General features: G+C 39.1%; 1 protein-coding gene across 2 annotated transcripts in view; it reads right to left on the bottom strand.

The window, feature by feature from the left end:
* Positions 1–22,065, bottom strand: part of PDE4B (phosphodiesterase 4B) — a 524,480-nt gene extending 502,415 nt beyond the window's left edge. The window contains exon 1 of one of the 2 annotated variants that reach the window (XM_036077702.2): positions 21,925–22,065. The gene's annotated coding sequence lies outside the window, so the exon portion shown is untranslated. Of the gene's footprint in view, positions 1–21,331; positions 21,548–21,924 lie in introns of those variants that run through there. The other variant, XM_036077701.2, reaches the window with a different exon arrangement.
* Positions 22,066–22,333: the final 268 nt, after the last annotated feature.

The raw sequence follows: 22,333 nt of genomic DNA on the forward strand, positions 1-22,333 counted from the left end.
GTCACTATGACTTATCGAGGCTGAAAGAAGAGTACAGCTCTTGGCTGCATTTGCTGGAAGAATAAAAATTGAATTCTTCAACTACGAATTTAACTGCATTTTATGAGCACCAAAAAGATCCACAGCACTAACTATTCATAAATGAGCTAAGGGCAAGGCATAATGTATTAGAAGATATTTGCTATTCTGCCTCTAACAAATGACCATTGATGAGGTTTATGACTGTCTCTGAAAATCACTGTCAGGCAGTAACACCTAAGATGAAATTACTTATTCAGTTATTGACCACCAAGCCGAGGCAGATTATCTAAAAGTATAATAAATGGTGTTTCAGAAAATATAGCTTAAATGTCAGTGAAAATAAGAAAATATCATAAACCATCCAACTCCAAGGTACTAATGTTAAGGCCTTTTTAAAATATCCTGTGCTATATGCTTAAGATAATTTTGCAACCAAATGAAGGCAGTGTTTAGGTATCATATACTCTAATATTTCAAGTATGAATGACGTGTCCATATATAAATGAAACACAAATATAACACATATAACTGTGCTAATCTAAATGGCTTAATGACTGCATTTTCCATTGGAAATGACACATTTGCTGCCATTTGGTAAAGTTGATTATCTTATGGCAAGTCTATAAGGTGTCTTTGATGCAGTTTCTGAATTCATTTTCCATTTTTATATGCCAAATATCTACCCACATACCATACAACATGTTCAAAAACAATTTTACTTTCTGTTATAACCCATACATAGTCTAAAGGCCTGACCTATCAAAAAATGAGCTACTTCCTCCTTCCCTTTCTGGGAAAAAGAGAATAACAACAGAATACTGGAAGCATTCACCTGGTTCTGTATTCCTCTAAACATAAATCAGCCACAACTAAAAAGGTTCTAGCTTGTATCAACTACAGGACACATGTAGAAACCAGAAATGCAACCTTTTGAATTTGCCTGCATCCATTTCCAATGTCATTCAATGCTATTCACTTTCCTAAAATACGACATTTGTCAAGTCTCACCATACCAGTACTCCAAAAATGTCAGAGGTCTTCCACTGCCCTTAAGATAAAGAACATGCTCCTTAAACTCCCATTCAAGACACACTCAAAGTTCACAGTGTGTCCTCCACCCACCTTGCAAACACGTCTTCCCCTCTCTCTCTACTATGTGGACAATTGTTTCACCCACTGCCTAACTCTACCTTATGCTGTTTGCCTTCAAACGTTTGTGTTCTTCCACCTGCTCGATGAACACTCCCTTTGCTCTCCACTGAGAGTCCAAAGCCCCCACTTATACCTCCCCTATTTATTGCCCCAAGGCCACCTGGTCTATAGGACTAGATGAGGATCATACAGTTTGGAGGGTTGTGTTCCCACAGACACCATGATCAAAGTACCCAAACTGTGCTACCTGGAGCATCCAGCCACTTAGGGAAGGCAATGAATAGGATCTCTGTGAAGGTGAAAGGGTTTACGACAGAGTTCCCTAGACCTTCCAAGACTCCAGAGGAGTAACTACTCATTCCCTGCCAAATACCTTCTACTAACATCCAACAAAAAGCTGCTCCAGCTGCCCTGCTCACACCCACCCTACTTGGGAAGGCTCCTTCTCTCTCACAGGAAACCATAGCACATTAAAAAGTTCTTCAGGCTCCCTAGTAATCAAAGAGAACAAATCGAAAACAACAAAGAAGTCATTTTCCTCCTCACAACCACAAAAGACCAACAAAACCCAGAATCAGAGGGATGTGAGGAAATGATCACTCTGATGCATAGTTGGTAGAACTGTAAATTTGGTATAACCTTTCTGAAAGGCAATTTGGTGGCATAAAGCCTTCAAAATGTATATATTCCCTAACTCAACAAATTACAGACATTTATATGAAGATGTTTACTAAAGCACTGTTTAAACGTAAAAACTAAAATGGAAGCAATTTAATGTTCATCATTGGAGAAAGGATTTATTAATAGAATACTATGCAGCCATTCATAAAAATACTAGAAATCTATATTTTTCACTCAATTTTGGCCAAATATATCCAGTTATAGAATAGCATTTACACTACAAATGTGAATCTATACAGAGGGACAGATGGAAAAATATTTTCTACTGCTTTTAGGCATGGCTCCCTGACACTCTTGCAAAAGACAGGCTGAACATAAACGTGATACTTTTTATGTTTTGATTACCTCCAAGTTCAGGTGAGTCTCCTGGCACATGTGCTAATATTAGAGGTAAAGGCTCCCCAGGGATTCTTACCATTTCATCTTGAGAAAATTCAAGTTCTTCCTTACCTTACAAATAGGCACACAGGAGAAGAGTAAGAGAATGTATCTCTCTACCTGTACTAATAGAAATTGTAAAACAGGGGCGCCTGGGTGGCTCATTTGGTTAAGCGACTGCCTTCAGCTCAGGTCATGATCGAGTCCCACATCGGGCTTCCTGCTCCTCAGGGAGTCTGTTTCTCCCTCTGACCCTCCGCTCTCTCATGCTCTCTCTCTCTCATTCTCTCTCTCTCTCTCAAATAAATAAAAATCTTTTTAAAAATTTAAAAAAAAGAAATTATAAAACAATATGTAAGATGTGAAAACTGGATTTAAAAAGATGAGAAATTTTTACAGGATTCATCCAGATGATTCAACATGTAAATATCATGCACATTTTCCACAGTATTATAGCTGAAATCAGATACATCTCACAATTGATAGTATCTTACCATTGTTCTTAGTGAGGCAGTGGTTGTCATGACCTGCACATTCATGAAAACTTGCAGAATGAGTATTAGTTTGGTTGGAAGAAAACCCAAGAAATAATAATGGAACACTCTTAACATCTAGAAATCCTATGTTTGTGAGGAAGGGATAGGAGCAGTGGAGAATCAAGTATTTTTAATATTCCTGTAGCAGGAATCACAAAACAGGTTCACTTTACATGATCACTAAGCATCTTTTTTTTTTTAAGGTTTTATTTATTTATTTGACAGAGAGAGATAGCGAGAGCAGGAACACAAGCAGGGGGAGTAGGAGAGGGAAAAGCAGGCTTCCCACCGAGCAGGGAGCCCGATGTGGGACTCGATGCAGGGCTTGATCCCAGGACCCTGGGATCATGACCTGAGCTGAAGGCAGACGCTTAACGACTGAGCCACCCAGGCGCCCCTGATCGCTAAGCATCTTTCAGGGCCAACACTCTTGCTGGTACATGAAGTGATGATGCATGCATGGATGAATACAGACAGTAATGAGTTGGAGTTCAAAAGGGATTCAGAAGATGGGGCGCCTGAGTGGCTCAGTTGGTTAAGTGTCCAGTGGCTCTTGGTTTTGGCTCAGGTCATGATCTCATGGGTCATGGATCATGAGATAAAGGCCCACATCCAGCTCTACAATCAGTGGGGAGTCTCCTTGAAGATTCTCTCCCTCTGCCCCTCCCCCCACTCATGCACACTCTCTCTCCCTCTCTTTCTCTTTAAAATAAGAAAATAAATCTTTAAAAAAAGGGATTCAGAAGAGATAAATTTTGAATATGAATAAGTTTTCAGAATAACTTACCCAACTTATTTTGGTAGGTATTCTTTTTTGTGCATTCACAGAAATGTATGATATAGTTTAATTAAATCTAAACATATTCTTTCCATCAGAATAAAATTAATATTCTAAGTGATAATAAAACATTTTTCATAGTTTTATTGTAAGTATGTTTTTCTCAGTGATACATAAAATATGGTATATTTTACAATAGAAAGCATATTAGATTAGATGAAATATGGTAATTGAAGTTCCAGAAAGAGAAACCAAGAAAACCAAGTGAAAGGATTGACAATATTTCATCTAAGACTCTTTGATCCTGGCACTATTTTTTCATTCATATAAGGAAGTGTCAACAGAATGTTTTTTATATAACCATGTCATGACTGTCACCTAGCCAATGGCTATTATAAGATAATATCAATTTAATATGCATCCTGATTTCCTGATTTGAAATGTTAAATTGTATGGGAAATTGACTTTTTAAAATATTTTTATTCAAATACAATCAACACAGAGTGCTATATTAGTTTCAGGTGTACAATATAATGGTTCAATATAATTCTATACATTACTCAGTGCTCAAGATAAGTGTACTCTTAATCCCATTCACCTATTTCACCCATTTTCCCACCCACCTCTCCTCTGGTAACCACCAGTTTGTTCTCTGTAGTTAAGAGTCTCTTTTTTGTTTTGTCTTTTTTTTTCTTTGTTCATTTGTTTTGTTTCTTAAATTCCCCATATGAGTGAAATCATATGGTATTCATCTTTCTCTGGCTGACTAATTTCACTTAGCATTATACCCTCTAGATCCATCCATGTTGTTGCAAATGGAAAGACTTCATTCATTTTTATGGCTGAATAATATCCCATTGTAGAAGATGTATACCACATCTTCTTTATCCATTCTTCTATGGATGGACACTTGGGTTGCTTCCATATCTTGGCTATTATAAATAATGCTGCAGTAAACATAGGGGTGCATATATCTTTCTTACTTAGTGTTTTTTCATATTCTTTGGGTAAATACCCAGTAGCAGAATTACTGGATCATATGGTAATTCTGTTTTAATTTTTTGAGGAACCTCCACACTGTTTTCCATAGTGGCTGTGCCAATTTGCATTCCCACCAACAGTGCACAAGGGTTCATTTTTCTCCACATCCTCACCAACACTTGTTATTTCTTGTGGTTTTGATTTTAGCCATTCTGACAAGTATAACGTGATACCTCATTGTGATTTTAATTTGTATTTTCCTGATGATTAGTGGTGTTGAGCATCTTTTCATGTGTCTGTTGGCCATCTGTGTGTCTTCTTTGGAAAAATGTCTACTCAGGTCCTCTGCCCATTTTTAATTGGATTATTTGGGGGGTTTTTTTGATGTTGAGTTGTGTAAGTTCTTTACATACTTTGGACAGTACCCCTTATCAGATATTTCATTTGCAAATATCTTCTCCCATTCAGTAGGTTGCCTGTTCTTTTTGTTGATAGTTTCTTTGCTGTCCAAAAGCTTTTTATTTTGGCACAGTTCCAATAGTTTAATTGGAAATTGACTTTAAAACTGATAAAATTAATAATACAAGAAAAACTCCTAGAACTGAAGGGAAAGTATCCAGAAAGAAAAGACCCATTGAGTTCCCAACCCAATTAATTAGAAATAACCTACACCACAGCATATCATCTGACTTTAGGAAGCAGAGCAGCATGCCACCCCACTCACCTGGAATAGCAAGTCACCCCTCCAGCTCACCTGAAACAGTTCAGTAGTGTGACATGAAGGAGAAATATATTTCTGTTGTGTTTGAAAGATTATAGATTTGAGGGCTACTTGTTACCTCAGCCCACAGTGACCCTAATTTACATGGGAAAGGAAGATACCAAAATTACAGCAGTAAGCAAATGTATGCACAGCTTGAGGATGCATGTGGCTAGTAAAAGGATGAAATGTATAGACTGTCTGATTAAACTAAATATATTAAGAAAATATTTACAATTTAGATGCAGCATTTGTGGATGAAATAGTGAGAGGCACTTTAAAAACTCTGAAAAATAAAATAATTAAAACAGCTATGAAATAGGATGGAAATAAAAATACTTATAAGGAAATGTAATCATAGTACACCAAAGGATTCAGCTGTGAGTAATAGTTACAGTCTCAGCAATTTGAAAATTAAATTGAGGAAGCAAAGTAGGTGAGTGTGTGTGCGTGTCAGAATCCATAGCAGGAAACAGTTATGGAAAGAATAAAACTAAAAAGCAAGAAATAGCAGCATAAGCATCTTGTTTGCACAAAATGGAGGTACATGAAGAAACAATAAACTGAAAGTAATGCTCCTAGAAAGTAGGAATCAGAGATGAGGAAGGATGCAAGAGGACTGCTGCTCTTAGATGACATATCAAACTGTAAATGTGCAGTCTGATAAATTTGCAAACATTTATTGCTTTCTTGAATGAACATGAATATCAAATTTGTTCACTTTCGGCTGAATTGTAACTTCTCAGAATGATAACACTAGTTATCTCACATTTAGTTGGAAGCTCTAATTGGCTGCCTTATATGCTTCTGGTTACTTTAAAAAGACATAATTATAGAAATAGTTTGGTGGACAAAATCTTTCAAAATAAAGGAGCCAGAAGGAAGAAAATATAAATGGCTGTGAAACTATGACTTGGTCCAATCCCCTCATTTTCCAGAAGAGGGAAGTGAAAGCTTTCTGGGAACCTGCCACCTTCTTCAACGAAAGTAAACTCCAAGCTTTTAAGGTGTGCAGTGGAGGAAGAGTCTCCATTTCAAAAATGGCAGCTGGGCCTCTAGCAGTATTTGGCAGCCACAGCTCCTCAATCCCCACCATAATCTCCAAAATGTCTCTCAGGAATTTCCTACTCTCCAGGGATTGCTCCTACTGCTACTACCACACTGGATGGGGCTAGAGGGAGGGAAGTCTTCCCCCTCAGCTCCTACGGAAATTTGACCTTCCTCTTTGTTTCGAAAGACAGCTAAAACAATTAAACAAGACTTTCCAAAGACTTGAGGAAAGAGAGAGAAATCTGGATAATCGGATTTACAAAGTATGACACACTGTCCTCAACTGGCCCCTTTGTTCCATTTTAGCTACTGTCTCCTTAGCATAAACCACCTAAGCATTATCTTCAACAAATCACCCAAGAGAATAAGGCACAGAGAGAAGCAAAGCTTCCCTCCTTGGGCTCACTTCCAGCTTTCATGGGCCAGTTTCATGGCTGATTACCCATCACCATAAGACTGACTCCAAGGAGAGGCAGTACTTTTCCCACAGAGATGTGACTTTCCCCTATGACCTCAACTGATCAACTAAGCACCTTGAGTCTAGAATGCATGAAGGAGAGAGAGATGGCTTCAAGGATGTTGCTCTGCACAAAGCAACTGAATAACTTTCCCAGTTACACAGATAAATTAGTGGCAAACCTGAGACATGAACCTTGCCCCCTGGCTCGAAGTTAAAGGTTCTTATCACCATAGAATGTGATTCACTTTTCCTGGTGACCAGCATATAGAAAGCATGGCAGTGACATTGGAAATAAGGAACAGCTTCCTGTCCCAAATTATCTTTCAAGGAATATCTTCCTGTGGCTAAGAGGATAACAAAAACCTTTACTGAAGATATTATAAAAATCCCTTTTGAAGATTTTCATGAGTGGAGCAGAACCTCATTATTTTCAAGATAGAGCCACTGGAAGTTCAATTCTAAGTTTTAATCAGAGTTCACATTTTAATCAGAGCTTTCCCATTTCCCTAACCACTTAAGAGACCCAAAGGACTTTTTATATTTGTGTAAAATCTATTACTATATTGCAATACTCAATCACCTCTTTTTGAAACTCTTTCTGTACATCTCTTCCCCTTACATTGAGGTTTACCTTTGATATTTTGATGCAAGAATGTAAGAATGTTTTGTTACATTGCTCTCCTTTGGAAAAAACTGACATTGAGGATCATACTAAAAATGCCTAGTTAGGATACTCACTTTGGGAAATGCTCACCCATCATCTTATTTACACATTAATAATACTATTTATAGAATTTATATAACACCTCCTTTCAGAGCAAAAAAATGCACTTCACATCCATTATTTCATTTACCTTTGTACTATCTCTCTGAAGTGTGGTGATAACAGTTGCCTCACCCTATTTTAATGGAAAAAATTTAACAGAGAAGATCCATTATCCTTCTTGATGTGGATAAACAGCTTCTAAGTAGAGTGCCTACATCAATTGGAGAATAAACCTTCAATTACAGGATATTTCTGTCAATATCCTGAATGAGAACAGCAAAGCAGAAATGCTGGAATTCAGCCAATTTTATTCTTTTTGAAATAAATAATCTGCTCTTGGGTATTATTCATTTTTGTCATTAAAATTTTTAGGACAAAAAATAGCCCAAAACATATAAATGCAAATTAAAACAAAAAATAAACCATAGTATGTCATGAATGACTGCACTAGTATGTAATATTGTCACTGTCTGATTTCTTAGAATTTCCCACTTCGATATGTCATTATTCGTTATAGAAAAAAATTGACTTTTTGCCCACGATTAGTTTTTTTTTTTTAAAGATTTTATTTATTTATTTGAGACAGAATGAGAGAGAGAGAGCACATGAGAGGGGGGAGGGTCAGAGGGAGAACCAGACTCCCCGCTGAGCAGGGAGCCCAATGTGGGACTCGATCCTGGGACTCCAGGATCATGACCTGAGCCGAAGGCAGTCGCTTAACCAACTGAGCCACCCAGGCGCCCCTGCCCACGATTAGTTTAATACCAATGACCATCAAGATATACTTTGAGTTTTATATGTCAGTTATCTTGACACAAAGTAGCAATTGATACAAAAATTTTAAATGACTGTGACTTAACAAGTATTTAAGGCAATAATAATTAATAACTGTTTTTAAACTGTTAAAATTTAAGGGATCTCCAGAGTATGCATTTATGAGATAACACTACAAACAGGATTTTTAAAGCTGGGAAATAGTCTTCATAAAATGACAGTGATGGTTGGCTACCCAATACCCATTCTCCCCTTCTTTCTTAATATAACAGAATCCTGATGTTTGGAGAAGTACCAATTTTCCCTTATTTTTTTAACCAAGATTAAATGTACATTTATTCTTAACATGTGGAACATATATAGATTTTATACTGAATAAATGGTATTCATTTAGCCAGAGGAAAAGGAGGAATTAAAAAGTTTTTTTCTTTTTTTTTAAACCACATTTTCTTGAAATATAAATGTGAATTTTCGACACTGAAAAATCTTAGAACTTGTGTTTCCTCCTTTTAGTTGTATTTCTTTCTTTTTTGTCTGTACTGGTAACTGTTTTCTAAATCAGTCCATATACAACCATTTCCATACCTTGATTCATGATGTAAACTGTGACCTCCCAAAATAGAGCATGACTTTATACATACAGAAACGTGTACATCACCCTCTTTTTTTTTGTTTGTCTTCTGTTTTTATTTTTTGTATTTTTTCTTTTTTTATGGAAAAAAAAAACAACCACCTCTACTTCTTAGACTTCCCTGTAGTTAGGGAGGGCCGTTGACATGGTTCTGGTCAATAACATATTAGTAGAAGTCACCAGATGCATGTTCCTGGGAGCTATCACTTTCCTTATAAACAAGAACTGATGGCTCGTGTGTGCCTTGCCTTTTGTCCAGCCCCTTCCTGCCTATGGTCCCGATGCCATTCCTGGATGTTCATTAACTGTCTTTCCACCAAGAAAATGAAAGCCATGCCCCAATGCCAGTAGAGCCAAAAACAAGAAGGAGCCTAAATCCTTGATAACCTACTTGTGCAGTGGCCCCAGTCTTGTACCGGCTCCTTCCAGATATCTTATTGCATGTAAACAAACTAACAAACAAACACACAAAAAAACCTCCTTACTTATAGTACTGCATGTCAAATTTTCAGTTACTCTCAAATGAATGCAATTCTAACTAAAAAAAACAACACAAATATATCCTAATTGAACTCTTCTTTTTCTCTCATTATATGACTTATATGCAAAAAATTAATTCCCTGCACTTAAACCAAATGGGGAGTGTGCAAATGCTATGTCACACACACAAAAAAATTATCTCCCATCTTCTGTATCCACATACTGCTAAGGGCCATCCTTCTTTAATCTTTAAAGTCCTTCTTTTAAAGTATTTCAGTCATACGAAAGTGTGAGGTCAGAAGGAATCTGCTGGAAACAAACTTAAACAGTAAAGCAGGCAACCTACTCCACTATACATATTTGTCTATAAACCAAATGAGGAAAACATTTTTTTCAAGGCTCATTGGTATTCTTCAGCTGTATCCCCATCTTACCAAGATTACAGCAAAGTGGGAGGTGTGACTCACAGAAATAGTTTTCTTCATATAAATTGCACCCATTGAATAAAATTTGAAATATTCTTTAAGCAATATAAAACAGAGACTGTCTTATGCTATTCTTCATGCTATGAACAATAAAATAAAAATTTTACAAATTATCCAAAATTCATACCCAAGCTTCCTCAGAATGAGAATATTTGTACGAACTAGCCCAAATTTTGCAGCCCAACATCAGTAATTACAAAGGTCTATAAACACTAATTTTATCCTTCAAAAATGCAAAATGCAAAGTCATAATAATTACTTTACATATTCAGTTGGGAATGTGTTTGGCTTGGGGTAACAGAAAACCTAATAAATACTGGAAGAAAGAGAGGTTTTATTTTTTCTTATGGAATAATAAGACTGGAGGTAGGCAGTGCAGAGCTGATAGATTTACTCTAAGATATCATCAAGGATCCAAGCTACATCTATTTTTCTGCTTCATCGTCCTAAGTGTCTGGTTTTATTTCTCATGCTTGCAAGATGGTGCTCACCTCAAAGCAAGGCATCCATGCTCTACCGAGAAAGGGATAAGGGTCAAGGGCAAGAACCTTCTCCTTAAGAAGCTTTCCCTTTCAATAAAGAAGGAAAGCATTCCCCAGGAATCGCCACCTAATCTTTGTAATATGGGCCACTCTCAGTTTCAAGGGAGGCTGAAAAGTTGAATGATTTGCCTTCCAACGTGTATAGCACAGGAAGATAAAAGAGAAAAGGGGAAAATGATGCTGAATGAGCAATGTACAGTATCACTGCATCTCCAGATCAATTAAATCTAGTGCCATCCACATTGGGGTCATCACTGCTGCCATGGTCGCCAACAGCATTAAAGTGTTTATTCCCCAAATTGCGCTGTATTGTACCCATATAGTTAGGTAGTCCTAACCCAACCACAATCTCCCTGACTAATGCAAATTTCTGACCATATCAAGGTTTTATAATAATTTCAAACTTAAAAATTAGTTCCCTAAAAAAAAAAAAAAATTAGTTCCCTAAAGAGTTTTCTTCTAGATTATGACTAATACTTAATTACAGAGGCCTATCAAGAAATTCCCCTAATGTGTCAAATAACAACTACTAAAATTTCACTAAATCATACTGCTGGAAAGACTCTTAGAGATGACCATAATACAATGTCTTAATTTATACCTTAAGGCTTACACAGAGGATGTCACTTACCCACTTAGTGGCACAACAAAAATGGCACTTAGGACTTGTGATTCCCAGCCCTCAATTATTCAATTACTAAAGAGTAACCCTGAAAACAAGTCTTTTCAATATTTTAAAATATATAAAAGCACTAAAAAATAAAAACTATCATTGTATTATTTCTTTGTGTACAAACTTCCTGTTTTTCTGCACTGAGGTTTTTCACTCTAGTATACAGCATGGCACTTCAAATCAATTCAGAGTCTTATTTCTCCTCCGGGGCCCTGTACTAGTTACAGAGAAGTATATAGGAGCTTCCTTTAAGTATATAAATAAACAGATTCCTTAAAAGTAATTTAAGCTTAACAATTTCACAAATGCTGGCCTCACTCACTCGCTGAATGCTATTGATAGCATAGAATGCTATCATTCTATGCTCTTAAATTATTTTGATCCATTCTCTAAGAAAAACATGGATGTGGTTTTCTTCTCCCCCTTGAAAAGTACCCAGTAAATGCATCAAATGGCACTAAACGCTTTCTTCTTTTAACCCCTAACATTTCATGTGGGTGAAATTTGGTTTAAATGACTACCAGAACAGCCCTACTAGAGCAAAGGAGAATTATCTCCAAAGGGCAACGTTTCTCCATACAGTAAGAGGGTGACAGCAGACGGGAGCAGATGAAGGATCTTTCCAAGGAATCTTGAGGTGTGTGCATTTGTGTGTAGGAGGAGAAAGCAAGTATTGTGGGCTGAGTTGCCTGTTTGTATTTCCCACAGTCTGTTTTAACACCTGCTGGTCCTGTTATATCCTTCTCACCTACTGGCTCTCTAGAACCTGCAGGAAAACAAATTCCTCACCACACCAATGTGCTGTGCCCAGGACAACTGCCAGGATCCACAAGCTCTGAAGGGTAAGTCTGACTATAAAATGAGGCATTATCCCTATGTCTTTTCCCCAGCAAAGATCATCCACAGATATTACATGGTTCAAGACAAAAAAAAAAAAACACAGTATCTAGTGGTCTTCCCCAGCAGTTCACAAACTCTCAATACCACATGCCAATTTTTGAGTGTGTGTTCATTTTTCTGGATAGTCAGTCCATATGTCCATCAGATTTTCAAACATGCCTATTTTTTTGAAGAGTACCATTATGCCATCCCAACTTAGTGTTTTTTCTCCTCATTAGAAAAGGGAATGAGAAATCATGTTTCAATATATAATTTTACTTTCCTTCTAAAGTCTTCTAAGTCTTCTAAAAAAGGAAGTGATTTTGATTTCTTAAAGAAAACAAAATTAGGAAATACTAAGAATTCAAAATAAATAAGCTGCCATTATGGAACTGAAGGAACTTAGGTTCCCTTATTTTCAAGGTATCGGTGTTCTTAAATATAAAACAATACAGCTGAAATAGGTAATCTCTAAGTTCACTTTCAGTTCTGAAAATGCCAGTATTCTATGAGTCAGCACTATGGTATAAACCAGGACAGCCAAAGACAGAATCTTGGTATCTTTTCCTTAATCCACTTTAAATATCACCAAGTTGCTTGTGCAAATAATGTCATTTGTTTTCTCTATGGTTTAAAGTATCCATCTGATAAAGGATTTTTTTTAGTATTTCCCAGAGGCGGCAAAAGAAAAAAGGTACTAATATTTTTCATATGCGATAAAACAACTTGGAGAAAAATGTTCGATAGAGAAAATATCACATACATAGATTTTTGTCTTAGATCCCACTGACAGCATTGACTTAACATTTAATTATCCAATTACAGTAATATTAATTAACCTAATTTGAATTTAAGTAAATTTAAGGGGAGGCTTAGTCTATGTCTCTCTCACAAACACATATTACAGGAAAACACAGTCAAATGAGTATTTTCAACTATATTACGTGGCTAATGAGTCAACCTGGTATTTTTTAAAAGGCATAGACTTCTGGTCCACACAAGATGGCAGGCACTCACCTCTCCCAGCCTCTCTCTACTTAGCACAACTATAAACACTGGATTTAACCCAAGAAGCAATCAAAGGAGGACTCCAAACACTGAAAAGAGGAGGTGGGCTGGTTAGTCACCCCAGACCACAGAAATAACAGAGCCTTAGGACTCCCGATCCCACTGCAGGTTACCTGGGCCCAGAGTCTCCCAACTCCAACTTGGCAGTGGATGATATAGGTGGGCTCATTCCTCCCCTGCATCTAACTGGCGGTCCAGCCAACACCACCAGATGGCCTCACAGCACTGGCAGGGGGAATCCCGCCACAACAAGCTCCTGGCTGGGGAGTGCTTTTTATCCCTGCAGGCCAAAAAAATCCCTTCCCTTACCTAGAGGCACCAGCAGGCCTGGCCTGAGGAGGCTCCTTCCACCCCCCTCCAGTGGTATCAGCAGGGTTCAGTGGGAGCCCAGAATCACCTGACAAACCAAACAGACTAAAACAGCCAGTAAAGCCCCTGGAAATCAAATTGTCATTGAAACCACAGCCCACAAATGTAATCCAGGACCTGTGTGCTAAACCTAAACAGGGTGACTGCTAAAATGAAGATGTAAACAAGACCTGAGTCTCCTAACATGCTAGCCAACATGTCCAGGATATATCACAAAGTGAATGAGAAAAGCCAATCAACTGACACCAACACTAAAGTGAATCAGATATTATAGGTATCTGGTAAGAATTTTAAACCATCCATTATAAAAATACTTCAACAAGCAAAGTCAGATTCTCTGGAAATATATGAAAAAAATACAGAAAATCTCAACAAAGATGTATAAGTTCTTAAAAAACAAAATGGCAATGGCAATTATAGAACAAAACATAAAACAACCAAAATAAAAACACTCAATGACTCTATAGTAGAGGTGACAGAGGATAGAATCAGTGACCTTGAGAATAGCTCAATAGAATTTATCAAATCTGAAGAACAGAAAGAAAGTAAACAGAAAAAAAAAGATGAAGAGAACCTCAGAGTCCTGTGGGACAATAAGAAAAGATCCAACATTCCTATCATTAGAGAACCAGAAGGAAATGAGAAAGACAGTGGAGCTGAAAGAATATTTTTAAAAAATGCCAATAAACTTCCCAAATTTGGTGAAAGACAAAAGCATATCGATTTAAGAAGCTAATCAAACCCCAAAGAGAACAAACCCAAAGAAATCCATGCCAAGACACATCATTACTAAACTTCTAAAAACTAAAGATAAAGAAAATAATAATAAAACCAGCCTGAGAGAAAGAGCTCATTGCCTTTACTGGGGCATCAATTCAAATGACAATGATTTTCTCATCAGAAACCATAGAAGCCTGAAGGAGGGGCACATTTTTCAAGTGCTGAAAGAAAAAAACTGTCAACCACAAATTCCTTCCCAGTATCAGTTCCCTAAATCATTTCATATTCAGTGATTGAAACAAAAAAATGTAACAGTGTTTTATATTCAAAACAACAGCATTTAAAATGAATTGAGTGTAAAAAGACATAAATATATATAGTAAGAGCCAACATGACCACTAAGAAAACTCTACAAAGAGATACACTCAAAAACACTATAAATAAATCAAAATAGAATCCTGTAAAAAGTTCAAGTAACTCACAGGATGGCAAGAAAAGAGAAATAAAGGAAGAAGAAACAAACAGAAAATATAGTAAAATGGCAGACAAACTCCAACACAATACAGAAAACTGAATCACTCATACATTGCTGGTAGGAATGTAAAATGGTACACCCACTCTGGAAAATAATTTGGCAATTTCTTATCCAACTACATAGGACTCAACAATCACACCCTTGGGCATTTATCCCAGAGAAATGAAAACTTATATTCACACAAAACCCATACACAAATGTGCATAGCAGCCTTAAGTCATAATAGCCCCAAACTGGAAATGGCGCAAATGTCCTTCCATGGATGAGTGGAATATTACACAGCAATAAAAAGGAACAATGGCTGATAACACACAACTTGGATGCATCTCTGGGGAATTACAGTGATTGAGAAAAGAAACTATCTTCAAGGCCATATTATCTATGATTCCATGTATTTTTCTTATTTTGTTTTTTGAAGTGACAAAATTATAGAGATGGAGAACAGATTAGTGGTTGTTAGGGGTTAGAAATGGGGCCAGGGAGCGAGAGGGAGGCAGAGGTAGCTCTAAAAGGGGCAGCATAAGGGATCCTTGTGGTGATGGGAAAGTTCTGTATCTTGACTGTGGTACAGGAACCTACACGTATGATAAAATTACACAGAACTAACACACACACTCAAATGAGTATAACACTGGTGAAACCTGAGTAAGATCTATAGATTCTGTTAATGTCAATTTCCTGGTTGTGTGATTGTATCATGGTTTTTCAAAATGTTACTCTTGAGAAAAATGGAGTGACAGGTACACAGGATCTCTCTGTATATTTCCTACAACTGCATGTCAATCTATAACCAGCTCAAATTTTTAAAATTAATTTTTAAAATGGAGTGAAAGTTGTGGGGAAGCAGGTTTTTCTCGTAGTCTCAAAGTAAGGAAGACAAAACAGGAGGAAGTTGGTAGGTATGACCTTCCAAGCAGTCTCACTCAGTAATGGGACAAACAGACCTTCCTGCTGGGATGCAACAGGAAGTACACATCACCCAAGTGGGAGTGTTCTTGCCAAAAATGGTTAACCTGAACCTCACCAAGGGAGTAAACCACTAGACAAATCCAGACTGTGAGACACTCTGTAAGACATCTTTCTTGGACTCAACACAAATGTTAATGTTACAGGAAAGAAAGAGAGAAAGAGAGAGGAAGAGAGGAAGAAGGGGGGGGAGGGAGAAATAGAAAGAAAAGCTAGTATAGTTAAGTTTTTAAAAATAATGTGAAAAAATGAATAAAAAATAAAAATAGTGTGAAAAGATTGTGGGGGGAAAAAAGAAAATGATTGAAGAGTCAATTCTCAATGTGCATACAGTCACAGATGGATGTCTTATTCTACTAGCATGGCCGACTGAGTGAGTGTGGATCAAACTCCCTTCTGCTACAAACACATAGATACTTCGGTTTTTAAAAGACCAGGATAATTGAATAGGTTAAATAGTTAAGCTTGAAGAGAGGAAAAAAGAAGAAGAAAGGTAATCTGCAGATAACAGAACAGAAAGAAAACAAATATCAGAAAAGCAGGCACGTACATTGGCACCACAGCAATCCTAAGTGATACAGAGCTTAGACACGGGCATTAATGCCAAGAGGCTGAAGATGTCATGTGTGTCCAGGGACAAGCAACTTGGTTTGGGGCCCATGAAAGGAAGGTAACTAGAGCCAAGACCTTTGCTTAAAGAAGAACTCTGAAGAAGTTGACCCCTTAGTTTAAGGACTAGAAGACTGGCCGAGGAAGTAGCAAGAAAATTTGTCTCTCCCTGGAGCTCTGGATAGAAGGAAGAGTATTCTTTGGATTAAATCCCTAACCCCCCCCCCCAACACACACAGCTTGAATCTAGATCACCTGCATGGCACAGGAATCTCACGCCAGGAAATTAATGTAAAAGCTGATCCTCTGGATGTTCACTAGACTTAATGTGGTGATCATTTTGCAATATATACAAGTATTGAATCATTATGTTGTACACCTGAATATACAATGTTATATGTCAATTACACTTCAACAAATGTTTTTTTAAAGCTGACCCTGGACCAGCAAAACCCCTGAGCTATTCTACGAAGATAAACACAATATCTCTCTATAGGGAAACTTTCAAAAACTGGGAAAAATAAAACTACTATGAAAAAAAAAAAAAGTAAAAACCTGGCTGAGATGAGCTCATAATCCCAGTAACAAACCACATGAGGAAAAGATCCATTTATAGTGGATATGTGGTTTTAGAAGAAACAGCAGAAGAATTTCAAGTAAGAGAACAATCTGAGACTATAAAATAGTACAGGTGTGGGGCACCTGGGTGGCTCAGTCGTTGAGCGTCTGCCTTCGGCTCGGGTCATGATCCCAGGGTCCTGGGATCGAGCCCCGCATCGGGCTCTCTGCTCAGCGGGAAGCCTGCTTCTCCCTCTCCCACTCCCCCTGCTTGTGTTCCCTCTCTCGCTGTGTCTCTCTCTGTCAAATAAATGAATAAAATCTTTAAAAAAAATAAATAAATAAAATAAAATAAAATAGTACAGGTGTAACTATTAAGGAGATAAAGTAAGGACAAAATTCATAATAAAATGATAGAAAACCTAGGGGAAAAACAGGTAGATATGAAAAGGTATCAATTAGCACTTCTAGAAAAGAAACAATAAATCATAGCTCAGTGGAGCTACAACTTAAATAAAAGATAAGGCATAAATATGAAGAATTGGTTAGCTGGAAAACAGTCCTGAAGAATTACCCCAATGACTCTTAAAAATATTTTCTAACTGAAAAAATACATATATCCAGAGGTAATAGACATGAGGAATAAAACAAGAAGGTCCAACATATATCTAATAAGAATTACAGAGGAAAGAATAGAGAGAATTGAGGCAAGATAACATATGATGAGACATGCCACAAATGTGTAATAATTCAAGAAATTTAAGAATCACCTGATTAGATCATAGGAAGACCCAAGGAGAAAAAGTAAAAACAAACCCACATCTGGGCATACCATAATAAAACTGCAGAACACCAAAGACAAAGAGGAATCTTAAAAGCAGCCAAGAAACAATCTCTGATTATTAACAACAGAGGCTGGAAGACAATATCTTCAAAGTGGAAAGAAAAATGATTGTCAGGGCACCTGGGTGGCTCAGTCGCTAAGTGCCTGCCTTTGGCTCAGGTCATGATCCAGGGTCCTGGGATCGAGCCCCATATCGGGCTCCCTGCTCAGCGGGAAGCCAGCTTCTCCCTCTCACTCTCCCTGCTTGTGTTCTCACTCTCGCTGTGTCTCTCTCTGTCAAATAAATAAATTTTTAAAAATCTTTAAAAAAAAAAAGAAAAAGAATTGTCAACTTAGAATTCTGCTCCCAAATAATCTATTATTCAAGTGTTAGGATAAAATACAGTTTCAAACAAACAAACAAAATAGATGAAGAGATATTTATCATTTGCATATGCTTGCCAAAGAACTACTTCCATAAGAAGGAATTTTAATCCAGAAGGAAGGAAAGGGATGCAAGAAACTCTAGTGAGCACAGAAAATATGGATATGTTTAAATAAACATTGACTATGAAAACAATCCAACAACAACAAAAAACTTAATTACATAAAATGACACAGTGCATGTGAAAAATGTGGGGGAACTATTATGCCACAAAATATTATGAAATACAGAGTATGATCAGAATTATAACTTAATAAGGCCCTTATACTATGCAAAAAGAGAGTAGATATTTTGATTCATTTCATCTCAAAATCTGAATGTTAAAAACAAAACATGCCTACTAAAGGAACAGAAATGGGATATATAATGTTGAAATCATTAGATGGAAAAGAGACTAAAGACACTGCAGATCCAATAAAAGGAAAGAATGAGAAAAGGAGGTACAGAAGGGCAGCAGATATATAGAAATGTTTCCAATGAGAAGTGGCACTACATTTTAAAAGATAAAAGATTAAAACTGGCAAAACGAATGTGCATGGAGATGTCGTTACAGGCCGGCTTCCCCAAGGAAGCCCACTCAGAGACAAGGTGGGTATACAATTGTATTAAGGACCGCCTTGCTATCAACATCTAAGAATGGGGAAAGAAGCAGAAATGGGAAATGCCAAGCTGCAATGCAAATCCCGTAGGGAGTTCCAGAGCTAGAACGGTCCTTCAGAGTTGTCTGGAGTTGGGCTGAGATGACCAGGCCTTTATACTCCCACATGGATCAGCCACTGGGTGTGAGCTGCCCGGGAAAAAGACATGACCTTGGACAAAGATGCTTTCTACAACTCAAGCAATCCCCTTTCAGGACCCTTGCAGACTATCTGTTGACAGCACTCTCAGAAGCTGGGGCAACAAGCTCTTCCTTCAAGAGGGATTTGGCACATCAATGTCTGCCATATCACCATAAGGTGACCCCAAAAACCAGTGCTCAAAGAAACCCATATGTCATGTAACCAACAACAACCTCACACCTTCTACAAACTCTGCTCCTCAGATTTTTCTGAAAGGAGCGATGAATTTTTATGCCATAATAATGAAAGGTAAATCCAAATTACTAACCCCTAAATCTTTCTAACTGAAGACTACATCATGTACCTCTTGCTCCCTAACCAAAGTCAGCCAAATAAGATATTAAGAGCAACATGGGACTCTTTATTCCTTCATAATTTTAAATCTTCAGTTTATAAACCAAAATGAAAATGTCATTTCTGTGTGTAATATTTTTATGAAACATGAATCCTTACTTGTGCATACCATCATTATTAAATACCTATCTCCAGACAGGTAAAGGACACCAAGATCAGAAAACTATATATGATTGATTTCTTATTCCTCAAACCAAAACCAATGCCATTCAAAAGAAATTAGCAGGCCCAAGTACCCCCTAGAGAAATTTAAGATAATTCATCTTTGCAAAATATGTCAAATTAGAAATTAAAGCAGATTGACTGAGTGGAAAAAACTATATAAGTAGACAAAATGCAAAATTGTTTAGCTCACAATCATAATAAGGAATATAGAGAGATGATACATATATAGATAGCTTCAATGTGTCAATCATGCCATTACAACAATTCCAGTCTCTTTAACAATTTTACTTATTTTTTGTAGTTGGCATGCTGTTGCTTAAAAAGAAAAAGAACAGAAACAGCCAGCAAATATGTTACTAGCCAAGTCCTGTAAGTATTGATTGGAAGAGTTGATCAAACCACTTTGATGCCTAAGACACGTGTTGATAGTAAGGGTTTCTCTGTTGGGATACCAGAAGGTAAATGAAGTGCCCTCAGAAGGAAGTGCAGCTGAATTTTCTTCTACCTGAACTGAAATCATTTGCCTTATCTATCTTTTTGTCAATTCATGTACAGATATATTCCAGACTCCTGCCTATACCTCAGGCCTAGGTAAAAACACTTTGAAGTCCCCAAATTGTTTTTGTTTTTATGAAAATTATTGGCATAACAACCAGCTTTTAGTAAAAGGAAAGAGGGGTACATTGATGATCCACTAAAAAAACCCAGCATCAATACTTTTTCTTTTAATTTAATGTGACTTTTATTCTTACACTGTAGCCCAAGGCTTTCAAATAGCTGGGAATCTCTGAATTTAAAAGATGGATGTATTCAAAGAACAGTTATAGCTCATACAGATCTAAGAAACAGAATGCATAGATTTACCATTGCTGTTTAATAGCACCATGTACATGTGATGTAAACATAATGTAAATGTAATATAATTTTAGGTGAGAGTCTCAAAGTATTTCTTAAAAATTACCCCAGGCCTGTGTGTATATTATATATGTATATTACACTATATATAATACATTATATGTTATTTATATACAAATATTTTCACCTTTAAAATGAACCACAACGTAATTAAGAGCTATTCCTCTGCGCTCTCTTCTTTATACTTGCTTTAAATCTATTGACTACAGTGGGTTTGTATTTTGTTTGAAGCACGGCACATGGCGGGGGGGGGGGGGGTGGTCTGTGAAAAAGGGCAGGAAGGAAGCAAAAGAGGTACATGGAAAAGGAGGGATAGCAGGAAGGAAAGGGAGGAGAACCCGAGACACACACACACCTACACACACACGTAGCTCACAAAGGGCCAGGCCTTGAATACATCCCAGCACCCCCTCCCCAACCCCTCCCCAAACATGAGACAGGGCTTCCCAAAAGTTCCTGGCAGAGCCTTCCTTGTGCTGTGGCTTAGGTGCGTCCCACTTGGTGCCCCAGACACCGGGACGCACAGGACCTTCCTGGGGACGCAGCCCCAGCAAACTCTTGGTACTTCAGGCTCCCTCCCGCGCCCGCCGCCCGCAGTCAATCACTGGGCACCGCGCGCCAGTCCACCCACTCCTAGGCGAATCCTTCTGCCTCTCTCCATCCTCCCTTAAGCTCTCTTCCCCTGCCCAGGGGTTTGCCAAGAGGTTCAAAGGCGGAGGCAGAGGCAGAGAAGGAGGGAGCGAAGAGGAATGGCCGGTTGGCGGATTTCCTACAACGGGCACCAACGATGCCGTCAAGGCGACCACTCTGGCGCGGCCCCATACCCTCTTCGCCCCCCATTGGCCCACAGCACCCCACACTCTCCATTTCGGCTTCGCTGTTTGATTGAAGTAAGGCAAGGAGGAAAATAAACCCGCAGCCTCCTGGGCAGCCCTTACCTCAGGCTGCCCTCGCGGAAGCCGCCCTCCTCCTGTCCGAGCCGCCGCTGGTGCACCGCCGCGGCCCCGCCCGGCTCGGCTCGTCGGTGCAGTGCGCTCCCCAGGGCACAAGAGCCGGCGGGGGACGTTCGCGCGCCGCTCGCGTGCAGCCCAGCCGGCGACTAGGAGCCCGCAGCCGCCGAGGCGGGGCCGGGAGCCCCGGAAAGGGGCGCACGAGCCGGGGGCGGCTGCAGAGCGCGCGCGCGGACCGGCCAGCCGCCCGGCGTGGAACACCCCGGCCGGGGCGGTGCAGACGGCCGCGAAGCGCCCAAGCTTCCGTCTCCTCCTCTGCCCCCCCAAACCCCCTCTCTGTACCCCCACTAACACACCCCCCCTTCCAGGAGACAGCTCGCGGGTGGCACTTGTTCTGCCGCGCTGCGCTCTTCCGCCCGGTGCGGGGAATAACAATGTGATCGCATTGCACGGACTAGATGCTAGTAGTAGGTTGTAACTGCTGAGGCCACCACCTGTCAATTCTAGGAGCAAGGCACACGGTCCCCAGCGGGCTGGCCTTTCCCCGATTCCCTACCCGCTTCTTTTCCTCCCCCACCTACCTCGCCGACCTCCCGCAGTACTCTGCTGCACGATACTAAGGGAGTTTTGCAAAATAACCCTCACTCCCAGCCAGGAGCTCACGGCATCTCCCTTCCCACCAGAGCTGAAGGATTACGCACAGCCCTGCGTGCCTATCCAAAGCCGGATGCCGAAGATCCCGGTTTGAACCCCACATTCGCCGGCCCCCCCGCCCCCATTCATAATCCCAGCGGCCGTCTGCCACTACACACCCTCCCCCTGCCGCCCGCGCTCGCTGCGATTCGCCGTCCCTGGAACGTGTCAGTCACTCTCTCTTCATCTGCCATGAATACAGTACTAGAAGCCCCGCAGCGACGGGTTGCACAAAAGGGGATGGGGAGCGGAGCACTCGGAGCTTGCGGTGGTGGGGCGGGGGGGTGGGGGGAGTCG

Source organism: Halichoerus grypus, chromosome 5, assembly GCF_964656455.1.
Source record: "Halichoerus grypus chromosome 5, mHalGry1.hap1.1, whole genome shotgun sequence".
NCBI lineage: Eukaryota > Metazoa > Chordata > Mammalia > Carnivora > Phocidae > Halichoerus > Halichoerus grypus.